This window comes from Cnephaeus nilssonii, assembly GCF_951640355.1.
Source record: "Cnephaeus nilssonii genome assembly, chromosome: 9".
Classification (NCBI taxonomy): Eukaryota; Metazoa; Chordata; class Mammalia; order Chiroptera; family Vespertilionidae; genus Cnephaeus; species Cnephaeus nilssonii.
Genome location: NC_137080.1, coordinates 94,741,890 through 94,764,401, shown reverse-complemented (window position 1 = coordinate 94,764,401; position 22,512 = coordinate 94,741,890). Strand labels below are relative to the sequence as shown.

General features: G+C 41.3%; 1 protein-coding gene and 1 long non-coding RNA gene across 2 annotated transcripts in view; one reads left to right on the top strand and one right to left on the bottom strand.

Moving 5' to 3' along the window:
• The first annotated feature begins 4,814 nt into the window (after positions 1-4,814).
• Positions 4,815-8,854, top strand: LOC307105306. Its single transcript, XR_013814012.1, has 2 exons — positions 4,815-4,973; positions 8,248-8,854. It is a non-coding gene; the product is annotated as an uncharacterized lncRNA (long non-coding RNA).
• A 13,140-nt stretch (positions 8,855-21,994) lies between these two features.
• LOC307105296 (HLA class II histocompatibility antigen, DQ beta 1 chain-like) overlaps positions 21,995-22,512 on the bottom strand; it is a 98,069-nt gene continuing 97,551 nt past the window's right edge. The window contains exon 6 of the mRNA XM_079781018.1: positions 21,995-22,191. The gene's annotated coding sequence lies outside the window, so the exon portion shown is untranslated. The remainder of the gene's footprint in view (positions 22,192-22,512) is intronic.

The window sequence follows — 22,512 nt, the reverse complement described above, 5'->3', positions numbered from 1 at the left end:
ATTGCCCATTATATTATTGGATCATTTATCTTCCTTTTATTAAGTTGTATAAGCTGCCTGTAGATGTTGGAGATTAAACCTTTATCAGTGTTAGCATTTGCAAATATGTTCTCCCATACAGTGGGCTTTCTTGTTGTTTTGTTGATAGTTTTTTTTTGTTGTAAAAAAGCTTTTTATTTTGATGTAGTCCCATTTGTTAATTTTCTCTTTAGCTTCCATTGCCCTAGGGGCAGTATCGGTGGGGAAGTTCTTTTGGCATATGTCTGAGATTTTTTTGCCTGTGGATTCCTCTAGTATTTTTATGGTTTCCCGTCTTATGTTTAAGTCCTGTATCCATTTTGAGTTTATTTTTGTGTATGGTGTAAGTTGGAGATCTAGTTTCATTTTTTTACATGTATCTGTCCAATTTTCCCAACACCATGTATTTAAGAGACTGTCTGGACTCCATTGTATGTTCATGCCTCCTTTGTCAAATATTAATTGAGCATAGTGGTTTGGGTCGATATCTGGATTCTCTATTCTGTTCCATTGATCTATATGTCTGTTCTTGTGCCAGTACCATGCTGTTTTGAGAACAGTGGCTTTGTAATACAGCTTGAAGTCTGGTATTGAGATCCCTCCTACTAAATTCTTCTTTCTCAGGATTGCTGGGGCTATTTGGGGACTTTTTTTTATTCCAGATGAATTTTTGGAGAGTTCTTTCTAGGTCTGTGAAATATGCTGTTGGTATTTTAATGGGGAGTGCATTGAATCTGTAGAATGCTGTGGGTAGTATAGACATTTTAATGATGTTGATTCTACCAATCCATGAACATGGTATGTTCTTCCATCTGTTTACATCTTCCTCTATCTCTTTTTTCAGTTTCCTGTAGTTTTCCGTGTATAGGTCTTTTACCTCCTTAGTTAAGTTTATTCCTAGGTATCTTAATTTTTTTGGTGCGATGGTAAATGGGATTGCTTTTTTAGTCTCTCTTTCTGTAAGTTCATTATTAGTGTACAGAAATGCCATAGATTTCTTGGCGTTAATTTTGTAACCTGCTACATTGTCGAATTAATTTATTAAGTCTATTAGTTTTTTGATGGAGTCTTTCAGGTTTTTTATGTACAATATCATGTCATCTGCAAATAAGGACAGCTTTACTTCTTCTTTTCCAACTTGGATGCCTCTTATTTCTTCTTCTTGTCTAATTGCAATAGCTAATACGTCCAGTACTATGTCAAACAGGAGTGGTGAGAGTGGGCATCCGTGTCTTGTTCCTGTTCTTAGTGGAAATGGTTTTAGTTTTTGCCCATTGAGTATGATGTTTGCTGTGGGTTTATCACACATAGCTTTTATTATGTTGAGGTATGATCCTTCTATTCCCAACTTGCTGAGAGTTTTTATCAAGAAAGAGTGTTGGATTTTGTCAAATGCTTTTTCTGCATCAATTGATATGACTATGTGATTTTTATCTCTCAGTTTGTTTATGTGATGTATCACGTTTATTGATTTGCGGATATTGTACCATCCTTGCATTCCTGGGATAAATCTTATTGGTCATGGTGTATGATCTTTCTGATGTACTGTTGGAGCCGATTTGCTAGAATTTTGTTATGGATTTTGGCATCTATGTTCATGAGGGATATTGGCCTATAATTCTCTTTCATTGTGTTGTCTTTATCTGGTTTTGGTATTAGGGTGATGCTGGCTTCATAGAAGGAGCTTGGAAGTGTTCCTTCCTCTTGAATTTTTTGGAATAGTCTGAGGAGGATAGGTTTTAGTTCTTCCGTGAATGTTTGGTAAAACTCTCCTGTGAAGCCGTCTGGCCCCGGGCTTTTGTTTGCCGGAAGCTTTTTGATGACAGCTTCAATTTCGTCCATAGTTACTGGCCTGTTGAGCTGTTTAGATTCTTCCTGATTGAGTTTTGGAAGGTTATATTTTTCTAGGAATATGTCCATTTCCTCCAGGTTGTCCAGTTTGTTGGAATAGAGTTGTTCATAGTATTTTGTAACAATCCTTTATATCTCAGCAGGGTCTGTTGTTATTTCACCTCTTTCATTTCTTTTTTTGTTTATTTGGGTCCTCTCTCTTTGCTTCTTGGTGAGCCTGGCTAGAGGTTCATCAATCTTGTTTATCCTTTCAAAGAACCAGCTCTTGCTTTTGTTGACCTTTTGTATTGTTTCTTTGGTCTCTATGTCATTTATCTCCGCTCTGATCTTTGTTATTTCCTTCCTTCTGCTTACACTGGGCTTTTCTTGCTGCTCTCTCTCTAACTCTTTGAGTTGTAGGGTTAGCTAATTTATTACCATTGTTTCTTGTTTTTTTGCAGTAGGCTTGTAGAGCTATGAACTTCCCTCTCAGGACTGCTTTCGCTGTGTCCCATAGATTTTGGATTGTTGTGTTTTCATTGTCATTTGTTGCCATGATGTTTTCTATTTCTTCCTTGATGTCTCTGGTAACCCAGTCATTGTTTAATAGCATGCTGTTTAGTCTCCATGTCTTTGATTTCTTTGGATTGTTTTTATTGTAGTTGATTTCCAGTTTTATGCCACTGTGATCTGAGAAGATGCTTGGTATGATTTCTATCTTCTTGAATTTGGAGAGACTTTACCTATGTCCTAACATATGGTCTATCTTTGAAAATGACCCATGTACACTTGAGAAGAATGTACATTCTGTGGCTTTGGGATGAAATGTTCTGAAGATGTCGATTAATTCCATCTGGTCTAGTGAGTCATTTAGTATTGATGTTTCTTTGCTGATTTTTGTTTAGAGGATTTGTCCAGTGGTGATAGTGGGGTATTAAAGTCTCCTACTATGATTGTATTGCTGTCAATCTCTCCTTTGATACCTTCCAGAAGATTTTTTTATGTATTTGGGTCCTCCTGTATTGGGTGCGTATATGTTTACCAGAGTTATTTCTCCTTGTTGGATTGCTCCCTTTAGTATTATGAAGTGGCCTTCATTATCTCTTGTTATGTCCTTCATTTTGAGATCTAATTTGTCAGATGTAAGTATTGCTACCCCAGCTTTTTTTTTCATTTCCACTCGCCTGGAAAACCTTTTTCCATCCCTTCACTCTCAGTCTGTATGCGTCTTTTTTTCTGAGGTGGGTTTCTTGTAGACAGCAGATATATGGGTTTTGTTTTCTTATCCAATCCGTTACCCTATGTCTTTTGATTGGGGCATTCAATCAATTTACATTTAAAGTTATTATTGATAGTTACTTATTTGTCACCATTTTTATTCTATACCCCTGTGTTCCTTCTTTGCATCCTATTTTTTTTTTTTTTTTTACAGCAGACTCTTTAGCATTTCTTGCATTGCTGGTTTGGTGGTAATAAATTCCCTTAGTCTTTTTTGGCTCTGAAGCTCCTGATTTCACCTTCAATTTTGATTGATAGCCTTGCTGGGTACAGTATTCTTGGATTCGGACCCTTCCTTTGCATGACCTTCTATATTTCATTCCATTCCCTTCTGTCCTGATGAGCTTCTGTTGAGAAATCAGTTGTTAATCTGATGGGGATTCCTTTGTATGTAACCTTCTGTCTCTCTCTGGCCGCTTTTAAGATTCTTACTTTGTCATTGGTGTTTGCCAATTTAACTATAATGTGCCTTGGAATCGGTCTTTTGGGGTTCATTTTGCTTGGGACTCTGTGAGCTTCTTGGATTTGTGTGGGTTTTTTCTTCCCTATATCAGGAAAGTTTTCTGTCATTATTTCTTCAAACAGGTTTTCTATTCCTTGCTCAGTTTCCTTTTCTTCTGGAACCCCTATTATTCAGATGTTATTTTGTTTCATGCTGTCCCAAATTTCCCTTAGGCTCTCCTCCTGCTTTCTAATTTTTTTTTCTAGAAGCTGCTCTACTTGGGTATTTTTTTCCCTCTTGTCTTCTAGCTCACTATGCGGTCCTCTTCTACTTCTAGTCTACTCTTGATGCTTTCTATTGAGTTCTTTACAGCAGCGATGTCATTTTTCGTTTCTTCTTGGTTCTTCTTTATTTCTTCTTGGTTCTTACTCATATTGTCGAATTTGTCTTCCATTCTTTTCAGCCACCTTATGACCATTTCTCTGAATTTTTTCTCTGATAGGTTGCTTGCCTCTAATTCATTTACTTCCTTTTCTGGAGATGCCTACTTTTCTTTCCTATGGGGGCTGTTTCTTTGTCTTCCCATGGTCTCTCTTCTCCAGATGTCTGGTTATGTAGTCCTCTCTCTCCTTATCCTAGGCGAGATCCAACCTTTCCTTGGTGCAGGGAAGAGTTCCTTTGAATCTGTGTGTTTGTGCCGATTGGGGACTGGTGTTCTGGTGATCCTAGTGATATGTTTTTATCAAATGTTCATTGAGGGATCCTAGAGCTTTGAGACATATTTGCCTTGCACTTCTGACTCCGCAGAGGCTCGCAGCTGCGTGCTCAGTCGCCTTGATATGGTTTTTAATCAATGTTTTATTTCTCAGGCTCCCCTCAACCATGCCTAGGGGTAGTACTGAATGGTTGTAGAGCAATTAAGATGATGTCTTGTTGGAGACCAGGTGTAAGCTGACATGGTCCTTGCACCCAAAGGGACTGACAAGAATCAGTTCCCTACCCACGCAGTGTTCCCTGACTTGTTTTGATGGCACTTTCCTACTGTCAGCAGAATGAGAAGAATGAGAGCAACCTTTCATACCTTATCAGAAGTCTGTAAATATTTACCGAGAATTTGGCTTCCTGCTTTATTTTAGAGATTAAGAGGAACAGAGAGTACATTCCTTTTAACTGACTTCCCATTCAGTATTTGTGTATAAAAGGCATTGCGCAGTTAATAAAGTTGCTGCAGTCGGTCAATGGCTCACAGCCCTCCCGATCCCGTTTTCCTGTCTTTTTTTCTTTTCTTAATTCCCACCTCCCTACCTCAGCTTGGTTAACCCTGACAATTGGCACCTGAACAGGGACCTGAGGACTTGGGAAGCACAGTGAGGAACTCCTCAAGGTAAAGAGTGCACTTGATAAGGTAAGTGATGAGAAATGTTTTGATAGTTGGGAGTAAAGCATGGGACAATTAGAGTCTAGAAAATGTGCCCTTTATAAGCAAATGTTGAAGTCTATGTGATCATAAAGTAATGTGGTTTCTTGTTCAAATTAAAATATTAGCTTGTATTTGGAATTTAAAATCTGTAATAAATGAAACTCCACTGCTGAAACTGCCTCTGTTGTGGAGAAATTCAAAGGTGGCAGGAGAGGGCAGGGCTATCTGCTCTTCCACAATAAGATTACTTGCAATAAGATTACTTAAGGTTACATTTAAAAATTATAAAATAACTCACAGGGAAATGCAAATCTTGGCCAAATTGGGTGTGAGTTATTACTTCAAAAAGCGAAAAAGAAAGAAAACATTTGAGATCTGTCTATCTTTTAAGCATGAAAAAAAATTCGGCCAGATCTATTGCTAAAACTACCCCTGAAGTAAGCAGGATGTGGGAAAAGGGAGGCATGTAGCAATCCAATATAGAAGCCCACTCTCCCAGTATGCTAAGGAATGTGGTAATTTACATTCGAATAAACCAAACCTAGTTTCCCAGAGCCACTGGAAAATCAAAATTAAAGCTTAAATTTGCCTCATAAAAAACCTAGAGGACAGAATTGAATCTATTTGATTATATCTTGTATTTTTCTTAGAAATGCAAAGTGTTATAAATCTAAGAACTACTAAAAATATTAATCTTGCAAGCTCTGAAAGTTTAAAATACATATTGGATTAGGAAAATTTATATAAATGTAGTAATTATATACCTAAAATATAAAAATGTGTTTTTGAGAAAATAAAATGTTGTGTTTTCTCTAATAATTAGGAATTCAAAATATATTAGTTATTGGTCTGATTTTTAAAAAAGGATTAATTCTATGATCCAATTTAAATGTAATTGATATTCTTTAAGATAATTTAGGTATATAATCTTTAAAGCATATATATGAATATATATGTATGTGTGTGTGTGTGTGTGTGTGTGTGTGTGTGTGTATTTGATCTTTCCAAGTTATATCAAGACTGAGAGTGACTTTTAGACATTTCATGGGCCCCGAAATGTTTTTCAAATGTCTATTCTCTCTTAAAAGAAATATTTATTTTTATTAAACTGGGTGATACTTGAAATTGCATGGAAAGCTTTATCAAATAAAAATTAATATATTTTATTTATACATGTATATTAAATGTTATAAAGGTTTTTGCCTGTAAGAAGGGCAAAAACAACATGTTTCTTAAATATAGCCAAATTTTTCAATAGCAGTAAAATCTCTAGAAAGACAAAAGCCATGCTTTTGGATCAGACCAATAAAGTATCAGACCTATAAGTTTTACTAAATAAGTTTCTTTGCTTTTTAATTAAAGATACCTACTTACATTACTTTATAAATTAGCCTTTTAAAATATAATCAAGGTCTCATATAAGTTAAGTTACATAAGAAACCAATGTTTAAATAATTGAATCCAAGTAAAATCTAGGAACAGATTAGAAGCCATCATTTACTGCCTAACTTTATGTAGCTGCCTGCATTAAGCTAGAGGCGGGGCAACATTTGTGGCTTGTAAAATCAGACATAAATTTACTTTATTTTAAATAAAGATACCTACTTTAATTAGTTAAATAAATTAGCTTATTAAATTATAATCAAGGTTTTCAGCTAAATAAAAAGCCAATATTTTAATAAACAATTCTAATAAAGACCAGAAATAGCTAGTAAAAGATTTATCTACAATATAAATTTGATTGTCTTTTAAAAGAACACATTGAGCAGCCTCCCCTCTGGCCACCATCTTGATATAACAAAGGCCAACCCCCTTCCTTTGAATAAGCCCATAATCCCTCTGTATATACAAATAAGCCTAAGAGGATACTTTAAAATATAATTATAATTTTAATAAAAAGGAGAAATTTTAAAATTTTGAATTCTCTTTCACTAATATTCACAGTGTAAACTAAGATTGTTGTTAAAATGTTAAATTTGAAAGTAAGTTAGTAATCACTTTACTGTAAAAGTACTTGTAATATACCTAGCTAGTCGCCTGGAGGCTTGACTTCAAACTACAGCCCTACAGGTTACGTGTTGTAAAAAGAAAGACAAAGATTCTTAAATGAAACCCTCTGTAGCCTGAAAATTATTCTAGAAGGAAATAAAGAGGTTTCATTCAAATGTAGGAATTATAATTGAAAGCCTATATGTTTAGCCTTTTAAACTGAGTTAAATAGTATATTTCCAGAAAAGCCCATATAGATTCCTACAACAACGGAACCCAGAGAGGACCTAATAGAACTGTTCCAGGCACAGAATAGGCAGTAGCCCACAAGAACAGAGGAGAAATAGTCCAGAAATAAAAATAGTGAAGATGCCTTGCCATACTAGCAGTCAGCAGCTGTATATTGCTACAGGTTACCCAGGACCAAGGGCAAGGAAGGTCAGTGTGTGTACTTCCAGATCATGTGTACACACCCTTCTGCATAAAAGTCAAAATGTTTAATGTTTTGTGTTCTACAAGGACCCCTGGCTTAGGGGCTTGCTTTATTTCTAACACAGTGAATAGTATTAACTACCACATTAAAAGAAATGTTATACCTCAGGCATTAACCATTTTTACAAATAGATCCAGTTTTAAAAACTCTGGAGCTACTACAGCAGAGGAGCAAAGGTCCTTCAAACCCCTTGTATTTCAGTGGAAATACAAGCTCTTATTTATGCCTTAATAGATTTTACTACAGAGCCCATAAACCTATAGTAATAGTGCTTATTGGGTAAGTATAGCAAAAATTATTGAAAGAGCTACTATAGGGCACACTAATTGAGAGGAACTTTTCATTTAATTTTCAGTCTTTAAAATGCTATTTGAGAAGGACAATTTCCATGTTTTATTAGAAGCAATGTCCTCAGTATATTATCCACCTTCCTGTGCCAACTTTAGGGGTAAATCCCCGAGGACTTAAACCTAATCAAATCTAGCAAAATGAATGTCACTCAATTATAGAAAGAACCAATCGTACAAAATCATTTAGTAAAACAAAAAGGGGAGACAGATGTTATGTGTCACCTCAAGAGAAGCTCAGTCATGCTTTTTTACTTTAAAAATTTTTTGAATTGTGATGGAGAGGATCATACAGCAGGTGAAAGGCATCAGGCCTCCTGTACAATAGCCTCTACTGAGTAAGCTAGGTGGAAGGAAGCATAAACCAGAAAAGAGTTTTATCAGATTCAGTAATAATGTGGGGAAGAGATTGTGTTTTATATCTTTTCAGAAGGAGCAATGCAGTCAATTTGGGTGCCAGAGCGTTACGTCCATCACCACAATAGACTCAGACAAGCTCCTGTGTCCCTTCACTCAAAAGGACTAAGTACTGCCCTAATGACAGCAAAGTGGAGGAAAAAGAAAACTGAAAGCTACGCAAGGGAATCAGGTGCCAACATAGAGTCAGCTGAAGAAGTTAACTACTAAAGTGCAGCAGATTGTGGAAAAGCAAGAAGTTGAAGCTACTTCTTCAACCATGTTCCTACTCATGCTAGCAACTGTTAGCTTCCAGTCTTCTGCAAAGTCTTGTGCAGCCAAGTCTAAGGACTCTGAGTAAATTAATACACCAGCAGCAAAAGAGTCTTTCTTTCACTTAGTAGCTAAAAAATGTTAACATGTCCATAGTTTTGATTTCTCTCTTATTGTTTTGTTATTATTTAATGCCAGAGTTTTGCTCTTGACATTCAAGTTTTGAAAATGATAACATATACATAGTTTGGTTTTGCATTGGCATTGTTTTCAATTGTTTTAATACTAGAGCTTTATTATTAATGTTTAAATTTTACTTTTATCATTAGCAGCTTAAAATTAAATAAAGAAGGAGAATCTGTTGGAGACCAGGAGTAAGCTGACATGGTCCTTGCACCTGAAGGGACTGACAAGAATCAGTTCCTTACCCATGCAGTGTTCCCTGACTTGTTTTGATGGCACTTTCCTACTGTCAGCAGAATGAGCAGAATGAGAGCAACCTTTCATACCTTATCAGAAGTCTGTAAATATTTACCGAGAATTTGGCTTCCTGCTTTATCTTAGAGATTAACTGGAACAGAGAGTATATTCCTTTTAACTGACCTCCCATTCAGTATTTGTGTATAAAAGGCATTGCGCAGTTAATAAAGTTGCTGCAGTCGGTCAATAGCTCACAGCCCTCCCGATCCCGCTTTCCTGTCTTTCTTTCTTTTCTTAATTCCCACCTCCCTACCTCAGCCTGGTTCACCTGTCAGGCTCACCCTGACAATGTCTGGTAAATATTAATAAACAAGATAGTCTCTCTTTCTCTCTCTCTCTCTTTCTCCTTCCTATATACTATGTTCTCCCTTTAAATTTGAGGACAGGATCTGAAAGCAGAATATAAGGAGTTCACCAGGTAAGAGAAGCAGGGAGGAGGCAACAAGATGTTGCATTAGTGGCACGTGGAGGCTGTGAGTGGGTCTCATTTTCTCTGTTGGGTGCATCTCTCCGGAGCACCTGTGCCAGGGGATTGGCCCTGGGCTCCGACCAGCAGTGGTAGGTCAGGGTCAGGGTCGGGTCACTCCAGAGTAAGGGTGGAAGCATAAGAGAGGAACATCCAACTCAGACCTGGAATGGGGGTGGGGGACAAGGAAGAATAGAGAGGGAACTTGAAGGTGCCTCCGTGCCCTAAGCCCCCACCTCAGGGTCCCTCAGAATCAGCAGAGGCCTCTGGCCCATCGCCTCCCTCCGTTCATAGCGGGGAATTCCATCAGTTCTGCTCTGGGCCCTGCACTCGGTTGTGCTCTGGGCCGTGCACTCAGTTCTGCTCTGCTCTGGGCCTTGCAGCTGAGGCTGCATCAGGCCTGGGGATTCCCAGGTCTCACAGGTCTCTTAGCACAGACTTCTCTACTAGCAACAGGGATGTCAGCTTAGACTCCTTTTTCTGATTGACTAAAATATCATCTGAAAAGTCTGGTTTGGCCTTCTGCCAGCTGCTTCCCTGACTCAGTTAGCATTCTCTACATTTTCTAGATTTCTCTGCACTGTCCCCATCCTGGACACAGTACTGAGGGCAGCTGCTGCTGGCCTGGCCTGGCCTGGGAGGAAGGCAACATCCCTATTCTGGAACCTCACCTGAACCACCTGGCCGGGCCACTGTGGAGGCAGGGCCCTTAGGGTGAGGGAATGTGGGCCACGTGGGTAGCCATTGTAAAGAAGCAGCCATTAACATGAGTCCGGGTTATGGTAGGGATGAGACTCCCCAGGGATGTCCCCTGTTCCCTCAGGTGGAAGGTTAAACTTGGGGACTCCTTCCTGGTGGAAGTTCAGGGAGAACCCGCCTTCCCTACTTGGCATCCTAGGAATCTGCACTGGTCAGTGGGTTCACTGTGAACATAGTAACCATCTGTCACCAAAGTGCCATCCAGGACCCATTCTGCATTCATGCAGGAACCAGAAACATTGTTGGTTTTAAAGGGTCTGTGGCCTCCTTAATGCAGCAGTCACATAGAAATCCTGTTCCCAGAACATTATTTCCCTTTAATAACAATTCATAAAAATTTATCCCTAAATTTTTCTAAATTTTTACGGAGCTACTCACATATGACCCCATATGAACCCTTAAGTAACCAGTTATATGCATTTCCCACGACACATACAATGTAGGTCCTCTCTCCACACAACCTTACCTTTTTAAAATCACATTTTAGAGAATCTGAAGAGTCTACCTAGCAGCAGAGTGACCACAGATAAACATTACACCACAAAAGACGCAGGTATCCATCATCTGCAGGAAGAACACACACCTCACAGGACAGTCATGAGCACAGATGTACCTGTAATAGTCCCCAGGATCTGTGCTGAGCCACATGCACATGAGTTTGGACGTAATGTATGGGTTCATCTTTGTTGACATCACTAATAAAGATAGCAAAGTCTCCTTGACATTTCTCATCTCTGTTCACATGTTGGAATTTCTATTATTTTTAATCCCTACCACTTACCCCATCATTACAGAGAGAAAAGGGGGAAGAGGGGGAGCACATTAGATGCATTTGACCATGAACCCCCTGCCTTTCCCTCTGAAGTGCCAGCACAGAACTGCCATTTCATTACAACTTCAGCTATCAGACCTGGTCCTCCTCTCAGTGGGCTCACAAATGTGGAAACTTTAGTGCAGAACACAGAATCACACACAAATCGATGAAAGAAGAACACAGTGAGTGCAGTTTGTGAGCCACATGGCCCAGTAGGACAGACTTCACTCATCTTGACTGGATTTAGAGGAAGAGGGACTGGCTGCTCCTCACTAGCTGCTGCCACATGTCTAAGAGCCCTGTCCCGGACGCAGGCTGAGTGCCCTGCACTCCCCAACTAGGATCAGGGTCCCGGGCGGCTCAGCTCCGACACCTCTATGCAATTTGTTTCCTGTAGTTCTGTCCCCCTCCCGAAACCCAGAAGACCCCAGATGGTGCATACTCTACAATGCTTTTATACCCCTACAGCGTTACGGTCCTGGGTTTCAAGGATGAAAATACAAGGATTCTCCCTTCTAGGAGTTCACACGTGGAAGGGGAGACACACGTAGGGGAAAATGAAGACAAAAGTTTGCAGCAGCCACTAAGGGATTGGCATACACACTGACTAAGACAGTGTTGAAGGATCAGGACACAAAACTATAAACTGGTAATGGTGGCTGTTGGTTCACTTTCTTTTCTCTTAGAATGGGCTGGCAACATAGGGTGAGAGGATGATTATTATTTGTGGATTAATTATTGAATAATAATTTTTCCAGATGAGGAGGAAGGGAGTTGACAGTGTAGAGGTCATGACAGGACTGAGACAGACTTTCAGGTGCACTTCTCAGAGGAGGTGATGGTTCAGCGATAAAGGGCCTTTCCAGGCAAGAACACTTACCGGGGTGCAGACAGGGAAGTTTGGCAAGGCTTGGGGGGTTGGGAAGGGTACTCACATCATGGGGTTTGGTATGATTACAGGGTGGGATTCGGGTGTACGGGTCTTTGCACCATTGAAAGTCACCTGACTCTTCTTCACAGTATGACAAAACAGGGGATTTAAGCAGAGGAGTGTCATGACGAGCTTTTCTGTTCATAAAGCCACATGGAAGCAGTGTGGGATCTCTTTCTGTGATGCAAAAGGATCCAGGTGCACTGGAGGACCACAATCCACCAAAAACCGGTTTACTAAGGAGCCAATTTGCCAATGGCCAGTTTGCTAAATTTACTAAAATTATTAATGTACTCAAAACTCATTTCTTTTTTTATATTTCTAAAGTTTGTTTAAAATATGTTACGCCATTATTGATGGTTGGTAAGTGAATTGGAGGTCTGTGAGCCCTCCTGATCCCAGGCCCCCATTCTCTCGCTCTCTAAGACTCTGCTCCATCTTCTGCCAACAAGAAGCTCAGCTTCCATGAAGCTTTCCATTAAATACATTAATAAACACGGAATGAAAACGGGACAACTACAATTCACTGATAATTTCAGAAGTTGTTTAAGATGCTTTGAATGTAAACTGAAATAAATATTTTAAATGGTTAAAATATGTTTTGGTTGAATTTGGTGTATTTACTAGTAACGAATTTATTCTACAGAGAAATTAGCAAAGAGCCTTTAAAATGCTAATGTTTATAAAATAAAACTTTTAAAAGGATTTGATACCAATATAGATATAAACTGAAAAATTTCTATCTGAAATGCTAACATTTTTAATGTTCATGAGAAAATTAATAAATGAATTCAATAAAACTATTCCTCAAGCAAATTGTGGTAAATTGCTAAATTTACTACATCTGGTCAGTATATCAAACTGATGCATGGGCTAAATGGATGTTCTGGCAAATTAGCTGACTGAACCATAAGAGACGTTCTTGAGAGTGAGCAGGAACCTCCACCACAAGTTGTTTTTATCCAGAACTTGTTCCTGGACCCGACTTCTCAAATATAACACCCTCCAAAGAAAACCCCAGACACATGGGGAACCTGAGAGAAAGAGGAAGGAAATTGGGTTTAGCACCAGGAGCTTTCACGTGTTGGTTCCATTCTGATCAATGTGCATGCTAAGTGTCAGACCCCTCCTGGAGTCCTACCCATCCATCGCTCCTCTTCCCAGGCTCTGCCACCTTTCACAGTAACTGACCACGTAGGCCTATGGACCCTCTTTGTGCCAGCGGCCCTACAATGTTGATTCAGATGAACAGGGATAATGGAACCTGGAAAGGAGGGTCAGGTAGGAGCAACCTGAGATTGACAGGTTATAGCATTTGGCCCTCTGGAGAACCAAGGAACACTGCTCACTCAAACACTGGTCTGGACGTCATGCCTGAATATTCCAACTCTGCCTGGACCCTCAACCCTGCCCCTGTGATCTGCACTGCAGCTCCCCACTGGACCCTGTGCATTTCTAATATCAACACCTCTGTTCCCAGAAACCCTCGTTCCAACCATTTTCAGAGAAGGGAGAGACACCAGTCTGCAGAGGCTGATGGGCATTGTGGAGAGCTCCTCATTATCATCCAAGGGCAGGAGAGGAGAACTCAGGCTGCCTGCTAAGGACTTGCTGCAGATTGAGACTTCTCTCCTGATCCATTTCTTCAGGCTCTTTCTTCCAGTCACTCTCCTAATCCACTCCCCACCTCGGTGGGGTCGTTCAGCACTCACCTACACATGTCACTCTTTCCTGCTCACCTCTGGCTTTTATTTATATCTTATCTCTGTTTCTGTTTTCCTCTTGTTTCCTGGGATATTTCCAGAGACCATTCTTTCCTCTGCTTCTATCTGTGGTCACCATGTTGCTTTATCTTCAGAAAAACTGTAATATCTCTCATGGGATCTTCATAATGTCATCTTCTTCTATATGTGCTTAACAGTAAAGAGAGGCTCTAATATTCAACTGTATAACAGATAGCATAGCCCCACTTAAACTCACACCTAAAGTCATGGTTTATGCTCAACAGTGTCATCAGCAATAATATTTGGGTGAGAATGATCTTATATCCTCTATATGAGAATTATGCTATTCTGAGTGGCCAGGGACTGAGGTGGGTGTTGTACTACACCCACCATTACTCTCAGCCCCTCTGATAGTCTGACCTGTAGAGGATAATGAAGTCAGAATGAGGTCACAGTTCTGGATATGGGGCCAGGTCAGCTGAAGTCTTTGGCTTCTCTCAGAAACTCTCCTCCAACATTCAGCATCCACACTGGACCTGGAAAGGTGCTCTGAAACACTGAATACTGACAAAAGTCACACAATCCATGGTCACTGATATTCTTTCAGTGAATTAGGCTCTGCTCAGAGAAAACAGGCAAAGAAAATATTATACAGGCAAAGAAAAAGATATACTCAACAGACTAGACCAAATATATGTGTGTTGTCACATTATGGTTAAGTATAACCTTCATGAACTAGTATTTTAGGGCAAATAAACACCTTAAGACTCACCTTCCTCATTATAATGCAATAAAAAAAATCTTTATTGCATAGCCATTGTAAGAATTAGAAATAATTATCATTATGCAAGATTATATAGCATATGTGTTTTGGGGTAGTGAAGATATCCTATATAATAAAGAGGTAATATGCTAATGGTCATGACGCCCTCACACCATGATGCCCTCACACCATAACAACCCATCACCAGGAGGCTGCATGCACAGCAGGGGTGCACTGGTGGGCAGGGACTTGATGCTGCCTGCGTGGTGTGGAGGTGAGTCCCACTGCTTGGCATGCCAAGGCCTGGCATCCCGCCAGTGCCAGTTGGGGGCTTGATGCTGCAAAACCACCCCCCCTCCCCAACACCCCCGAGTGCATGAATTTCATGTACCGGGCCTCTAGTTAGTTATAATCACAATACCCTTCCAATAAAAGTGAATGGCCATGGTGGTTGGGGATGAGTAGGGGGTGGGAGGAGAGGGGTAAGGTGGGAGGGGGAGAATGGGAGATATCTGTAATATTATCAACAACAAAATTTTTTAATTGAATGTTGCTCATAAATGTATAATATGAATTATCTGAAAAATAATGTAGGCCTTATTTTCAATCTAATTATGGAAGATGAAATGTAAGAGGCATTGACAGAAAAGGAGACAGAAGTGGGAAGAGAGGGAAAGAAAAGAAAGTAATAAATTGGAAAAAGGCAAGGCACTCTAAGGAGTGGAGTAGTCAGGAACATAAAGTGGTTTTGACAAAAATATATAATATGAAATTTCTACTTTTATTTTTTGCATTTCATGGTGACATATGAAGCCTCAACATAAGCCTGTAAAAAGATACTGTATGCAACAGACTTATATTTGTGGTGAATTAGGGTGGAGGAGGGAGGAAATTCAAAAGAAAAGAAAAGTGTTTCATAATCATGTACACAAGCAATTGGTAAATTACTAATATGAGATGGTATGCTTTTGCCTTCATGTAATAAAAATAGCCATTGAGACTAGCTCATAAATAAGGACATTTTTAATATTTTATAATAGAAAGTCCAGAAATAGGGCAGTTTCTAGGGTGAGTTGATTTAGTCTCTATCCGTGCCAACACAGATCCAGTTATTTCTATCTCCCTGCTCTTCTGGCTCCAGCATTGGCTTCTTCCTACAGTTGGTTCCCCATGTAGTTAAAAGGAGTGTACTGATTCTTTTTAGTTTGCTTAACCAGTTTTACTCTCTGTCCTTATTGGTCCTGCTCTCTGCCCTCTGAGCTAAGGATAGCATCACTTGGTTAGACTTTCTAGATGGTTTCTAGTTGGGTTCAACCAGTGGATGGTACCAGCAGGAAATTGGAAGGCTAGAAGAAGGCAAGGACATGGTATTCCTCCTCTACCCCTTCCTGGTTGGCACACAATTGTTCTGGCAGTGGCTGGTCCTACCAAACTATAGCTCCTGCCAGCTCCCTCTCTCTCTTCAAGACTTCCCATGCTTTCTAGTCTCCAGGAACCTCAAAATCCCTTGTCCTGCTCACACCTTAACACAGTACACTTCCATGAATGGTCCTGTAATTAAGGATCTTCAGTTTAAGTTATCCAAGTGGACCCCTGCCCAGGGGCGCAGGTGATTGAAATGTCCCATACAGCAAAAGAATATGGGTTTGATTCCTGGTCAGGGCACGTATCTAGGTTGTGGGTTCCATGCCCAGTCAGGATGCATACAGAAGGGGATGGAAAGTTTCTCTCTCACATCAATGTTTCTCTCTCTGTATCTTTCTCTGAAACCAATAAAAATATATCCTTGGGTGATGATTTATTGTGGGGATTTTCATTGATCTGGTCATTAACTGACCTCGGTGTGAATTTGCTGTTAGTGGTCAGCCTCCGTGCATTTGTGGCTTCAGATTCCTCCAGTGAACTGTGTTTGTCTCCCCAAATAACCTTGTGCCTCTTCCCAGGCAAAGACTGTCTTTTGAGCTCTCCCAGCTACAACCCACTTTTATTCATCTTTTTAAATCAATGCCTTCTTAAAAAACAAAAACAAACAAACAAAAATGGCTTGTTAAATGTTGGTGGGCTGTGGGGTGGTGTCATTCTCTGATGTCAAGTCTCAGGCAGGCACTGTGCACTTGGGTCTTATCACGATGTCCTTCACAAGCCAGGAAGGACCTCTCCCCATCCCCCCCAACCAAGATGCAGCTGGTTCCCACCAGTATCCACGGGCTCTGATTCTATGCCCTTCCCCTGCAAATTAGGGCTTTGTTACTCACAGAAGATAGGGGAGATGGATCTATCCAGAGAATTTTTTTTCAGAGACTTTTCATTTCTAGATATGTCTTTTATTATGTTTATAGCTTCCATTTCATTCATTTATCATGACTTTTTTCCTGCCAATCCTTGAATATATTTATCATGGGTGTTTTAACATCCTTATCTGCTTGCTAGTAATTCCATGGTTTTTCTTCTCCATTTTTCTTTTTCCACTGACTCTTTTCTCTTCTCATTATAGTTCAATATTGTTCTCATTTTGTGTATGTCTAGTAATTTTCACCAGGGGCTGAACATTGTGGATTTTATTTTAACTGTTTGCTTTGTTGTATATCTTTAAAGAATGTTAATTCTCTCTAATAAAATGGTAATATGCAAATTAATCATCACTCTGCTACATAAACCACGCCCACCAGCCAATCAGGGCGAGTATGCAAATTAACCCAAACCAAGATGGCTACAGCCACAGAGAGCAAGGTTTCCTAGGTAACAGAGCAAGCCAAGCTTTCCATAGCCGTTGCAGGCCTAAGCCTCCACTCAAGCTACAAAGTTTCAATTATACCAGGTAAAGAAATTTAAACAGAAATGGGGGCAGAACGGAGCTTGAGAGAGCAAGCCAGGGCTGCTGGCGGCAACAGGGGAAGCAAAGCTTTCCACACACCCTGGCCGGGCTCACCTGCTTAAGGCTACAAAGTTTCAATTGCAGAAGGTGAATTAACTGCCACAGAAATGGCTGCCGCCCCGGAGGGAGCAGCAGGCTTGGCTCTGCTCCAGGCTACAAAGTTTCAATTGTAGAAGGAAAATAAATTCCAGATACCAGGGCCTCCACTTGGGTTGCCAGGGGGCTTGGCCGGCCTGCAAACCACCACAGGCCCCTCGCTCAGGCCACCCCACACCCCAAGGGAACCCCACCCTGATCCAGGACACCCTTCAGGGCAAACCAGCTTGGCCCCACCCATGCACCAGGCCTCTATCCTATCTAATAAAAGAGTAATAGGCAGATTGACCATCACTCCAACACACAATATGTCTGCCCCCATGTGGTCAAAGGTCCTGCCCCCATGTGGACACAAGATGGCCACTACAAGATGGCCAACAGGAGAGGGCAGTTGGGAGGCACCCGGCCTGCAAGGGAGGGCAGTTGTGAGGGACCAGGCCTGCAAGGGAGGGCAGTTGAGAGGGACCAGGCTTGCAAGGGAGGGCAGTTGGAGGTGATCAACCCTACAGGAGAGGGCAGTTAGGGGTGACCAGGCCGGCAGAGAAGGGAAGTTGGGGGCAAACAGGCTGGCAGGGGAGCAGTTAAGCATCAACCAAGCTGGCAGCAGAGTGGTTAGGGGGTGATCAGGCTGGCAGGCAGAAGCGGTTAGGGGCAATCAGGAAGGCAGGCAGGCAAGCAGTTGGGAGCCAGCAGTCCTGGATTGTGAGAGGGATGTCCGACTGCCCTTTTAGGCCCGATAAATGGGCAGTTGGACATCCCTCAAGGAGTCCCAAATTGGAGAGGGTACAGGCTGGGCTGAGGGACAACCCCCCCACTGTGCACGAATTTCGTGCACCGGGCTTCTAGTATATATATATATAAAACCAGGGACTGGAACTCCCTAACAGCCATAACAACCAATCACTATGACACCCACTGCAGCCAGTGAACCGCCTGGTCAGGGGTGGGGCCAGCCAGCCAATCACCCTCGGCCCTCTTCCACAGCCATCCTGGCTCTGAGCAGGCCAGCCAGGGCAGGCTGATGGGACCCCACCCATGCAGGAATTCATGCACTAGTCCTCTAGTTTTATTATAACAGGCAGTTGATTTACTTGCAGATAATCGCAATCCTTTGGGGTTTCTCTGTAAGCTTTATCATGGGTTAGAGTAGTACTAGTCAAGGGGTAGTCACTACTAAAGCATAGTCTTTCTGGTGGCCAATGAATGCCAGGAATTCACAGGAACTCTGTGCTTTGACTGACAAACTCAAATTCAGTATCCTCTGGGAACATTTCAGACTAAGCTCGCGGATCTGTCTCCTCTAGCTTATAGTTCCACTCCGTGCAGTTCAGCTTCAAAGGGACACAACGTAGATTCTTGGAGCTCTTTCCTCAGCCTTCCTTCCTCTCTGAAACTCTGCCCCTCAAATTCCATCCTCCTTCATCTTCCCAAACTCACATCACTCTCTCTTCAACTCAGCACGTCCACCTCCCTCCTCTTGTGACCTCCTCTTGTGCACCATGTTTGAAAGAGGCCATTCGGGCAGAAATCCAACCAATCACAGGGCTCCTTTAGCTTCTGCTGCTTTCCCAGGAATCACAGTCCCGTAGGGCCTGCTGTTCAATACTTGACCGCAGTCACCTATACATGTTCCCTGTGTTCTAGTTGCCCACATTGTAGACTCTGTCTGTTACCAACTCCTCTATCGCAGCCTAAAGCGAAAGTCACAGCTCTGCTCTCTCTAGCACTTCTATTGGACCACATGCTCCCAAAGGGGCCACGGGATAACTTACCTGACAGTGACTTTGCATGAACTCATGTTCTAAAGCCAGATGTGCATCTTCTTCCTGGCAGGCCCTTAGCACTTATAAACTGTGCGGCTTGTCGCTGGATGTAAGGATTCAGAATCAGAGTTTGAGCATTTACAACCACAACCCACTGTGCTCTTAGAGTTCTGCATTTACAACCAGACTGGAACAGATCCAAACTACTTAGTCAAGGACAGGAACAGTGAGTCTAAATGCCATTTCTTCCCTTCCTCCACGGCACCATCACCTCTCCCTGAACCTACATCTATGTCATCACAGAATTCTGATTAACTAACTAATAAAGGGGACAGAGGGGGGGATTTGGGCTCAGTTCCCTAAAGGGTTGGATTACACGGTGTCATTGTTTGGAAGTTGACGGCTGCTATAGCTTAGCGATGGCTCTCAATGGCTTGGTTACTCCTTTGAATGTAGGAGGAGGTGACCTGAGGTAAGATACTCACCCCTGGGCAGTGGAGAATATTATTAAGAGGCCAGTTACAGCCGTGGGCACTGTTAGCAAACACACCAAACTCCATGCCTTAGTCATGTAGGAGATCACAGCTGGCCACTCTTCCTGACCTCTCTTCTTGAGGAATGACTGAGGTGTGTTAATCTTCACAGGAAAGACATGAGAGGAACCATACTGAAGTCTGGGAGACGGGTCCCTGAGTCACCCCCTGGAGGAGAGTCCCTCCCTAAGGATCACCACCTGCCTGTAGTTACATTAGTGAGATATAAACGTCTGTGTTTGAGTCAACATAAACTCTGGGCCGATTTATTACAGCAGTCTGGCCTGCTCTAATAACATCAAATGAAAAAAGGATGTGGACACATCATTTTCACTTATAAAATGGGAAGAACCCAAGATGTATGGTAATGCATTCTCACACATTGGTGGGAGTTTACATTGATAAAATTTTATGGAGGGAAATTTGGCACCGTCAATCAAAATAACAAATACACAGTCTTTGGTCAGGAATTCCACCTCTAATCATTTATTTTGCTACATATGAACATGTGGAAAGTAATGCAGGTATAAGGCTATTTGCTGGTTTATAAGCGCAAAGAGGGAAAACTACCTCAATGTCTATCACTATCAGACCGCTATGGAACTATTTTCTAAATGAGCAGATATTTACATTCAGCTATGGAAACACCTCTAAGATTGATTGGTTGATTGGAAAAGCAGAGTGTATAGCATCCTATGGCTGGCATTAATAATGGCGAGCTGTTCAGGTGATAGGTGGAGACAGGTGTTTGCTGGTGTGTGTGTAGGGTCCTTATGGAAGGAGAGCCAGAAGGCTCTAACAGTGATGCCTCCTGAGAGCACACCTGATTGATGTGAGTTCATGTTGGGGGACAGAAACACTTCCTACTGTCATACTCCTTTGTGCTGAGGTTTTTGTCAGGAATGTGTGTTAGCTATTTAAAATAAGTTTAATTTAACAAAAAAGGGGGAGGTGGGGAATAAATGAGAATGTAACTATTTTAATGGTTTCTCCTGGGGTGCTATATATATAGACTCATATGAAATAAACCTCTTTTCTTTAGGACAGGATCTCATTTGAGCTGATGATGATGGCAACTTAGCAGCTGGGATTGTGTCTGGAATTCAGACCAGATCAATCCTCCCTGCCCACTCCTCACCCCATCTTTCAGAACTGGGCATTTTCCCCCAGCCTCCCTGCCTCTCATGTACTAAGTGGGACATGAAGCTGGCCTTTCACTGACATGCTCCCTCCCCAGTCCATATCCATCAAATTGCTTTTGATTTTTTTTTAAGCATCTCATAGAAAGACTGCCTTGTTGAAAGCTATGTTTGAATCTGCCCACTCTGTCCTATACTCATACTGATGTTGCTTCAAAATTATACATGCGTACATTCCTCACACTTGTGGGAAATCATTAATTGTAGATCAGGCCAATGTGCTTTGTGAATAAAACTTACTGTGAGGAGAAGTGAATATAAACTTCCTTTTATCTTGGTAAGAAAGGCTTTCGTTGGAAGGGAACACACACAACTGGCAGCTCAAACACTGGGGTGTGAGCAGTGAGTAATGACCACAAAGGACATTTGCTGTCATGTGCCCGGCTCCTGGAGGAGGAGGGGCTGTCTTGGCTGAGGAAGTGGTTCCTAGACCAGGAGTAACCAAATATGGAATGTTGCTGTAAAGGGGGATCCACAGACTCAGTATTTAAGTTAACCCAGTAAATGCTTCCCCTCCAGCCCCTGAGCAGATGTGAGGCAGCCTAACTTGTCTCCAGCAGACAAAGCCACTTAGTCTGTCCAGAAAAGAATTCCTTAGAAGAGCAATACATATACAGAGTATCAGAGCAACAAACTCCACCAGCCATGTGTCTAATGCTCAGAAAAGAGCGGAAGTTGACTTAAAGACAGAAAGGATTTAAAAATAAATAGATACCCCTCCTTGAACAATTTCCTGAAACAGATACATAGATTTGGTATTGCTTTCATCTAACTATTGATAGGCTGTTTTTTAAGTAAAATATTTCTGCTTTCTTCAAGAATAACAAATGTAAAAAAATAGCTATTAATAAAGGGGGAGGTTGTTCTAACAGATGTTTACAAATGATTATAAAGCTAAACAATTAAGACAAATGTATACTGCTGCCAAAAAAGGGCAACTGTGGAATAAAACAAACTTCACAGAACAGAACTAATTTATATAAAATCAAGGATATTGAGAAATTACTGTATTTCTAGGAAGCAGTTAATCCGTGAGAAAATTTGGGATGGGAGACAGAGATAAATCTAAGAAGCTCTAGTGCTGTAGGTTATATTCTTTGCTTCTCCGTGGCAGGAGGAAGGCAGAAGGGCCCGCTTCACTCTTCTGGAGTCCATCCGGCTGGGGTGAAGGGCAGCAGCTGGTGGGGACTGGAGCTCAGTGGGGTGTGAGGGTCAGGAGACAAGGGTTTGCGGCTAGGAGATGTGTTTGACCATCAGGCCCCTGTGGGGGAGCGGAAGGAAAAGCGCTCCGTGGTGAGGAAGCTGTGGGGAGTGAAGAAAGTCCAGTGTGAGATTTTAGGGAAGAAGATACTTTAAAAGGCTTTTAAACCATTTTCCTTGGTGTCAGAAATATAATTCAAAGTTGAAGTTTTTCAAGAGACTGCAATAAAAGTTTGTTTTTAAATATATGCCAGGCAATTTATTCTTGCTTCTTTAAAATAATGCCATACTGGCTACCATCAACAACACATCAACAAATGACAAGTGCTGGCGAGGATGTGGAGAAAAGGGAACCCTCGTACTGCTGGTGGGAATGCAGACTGGAGCAGCCATTATGGAAAATAGTATGGAGTTTCGTAAAAA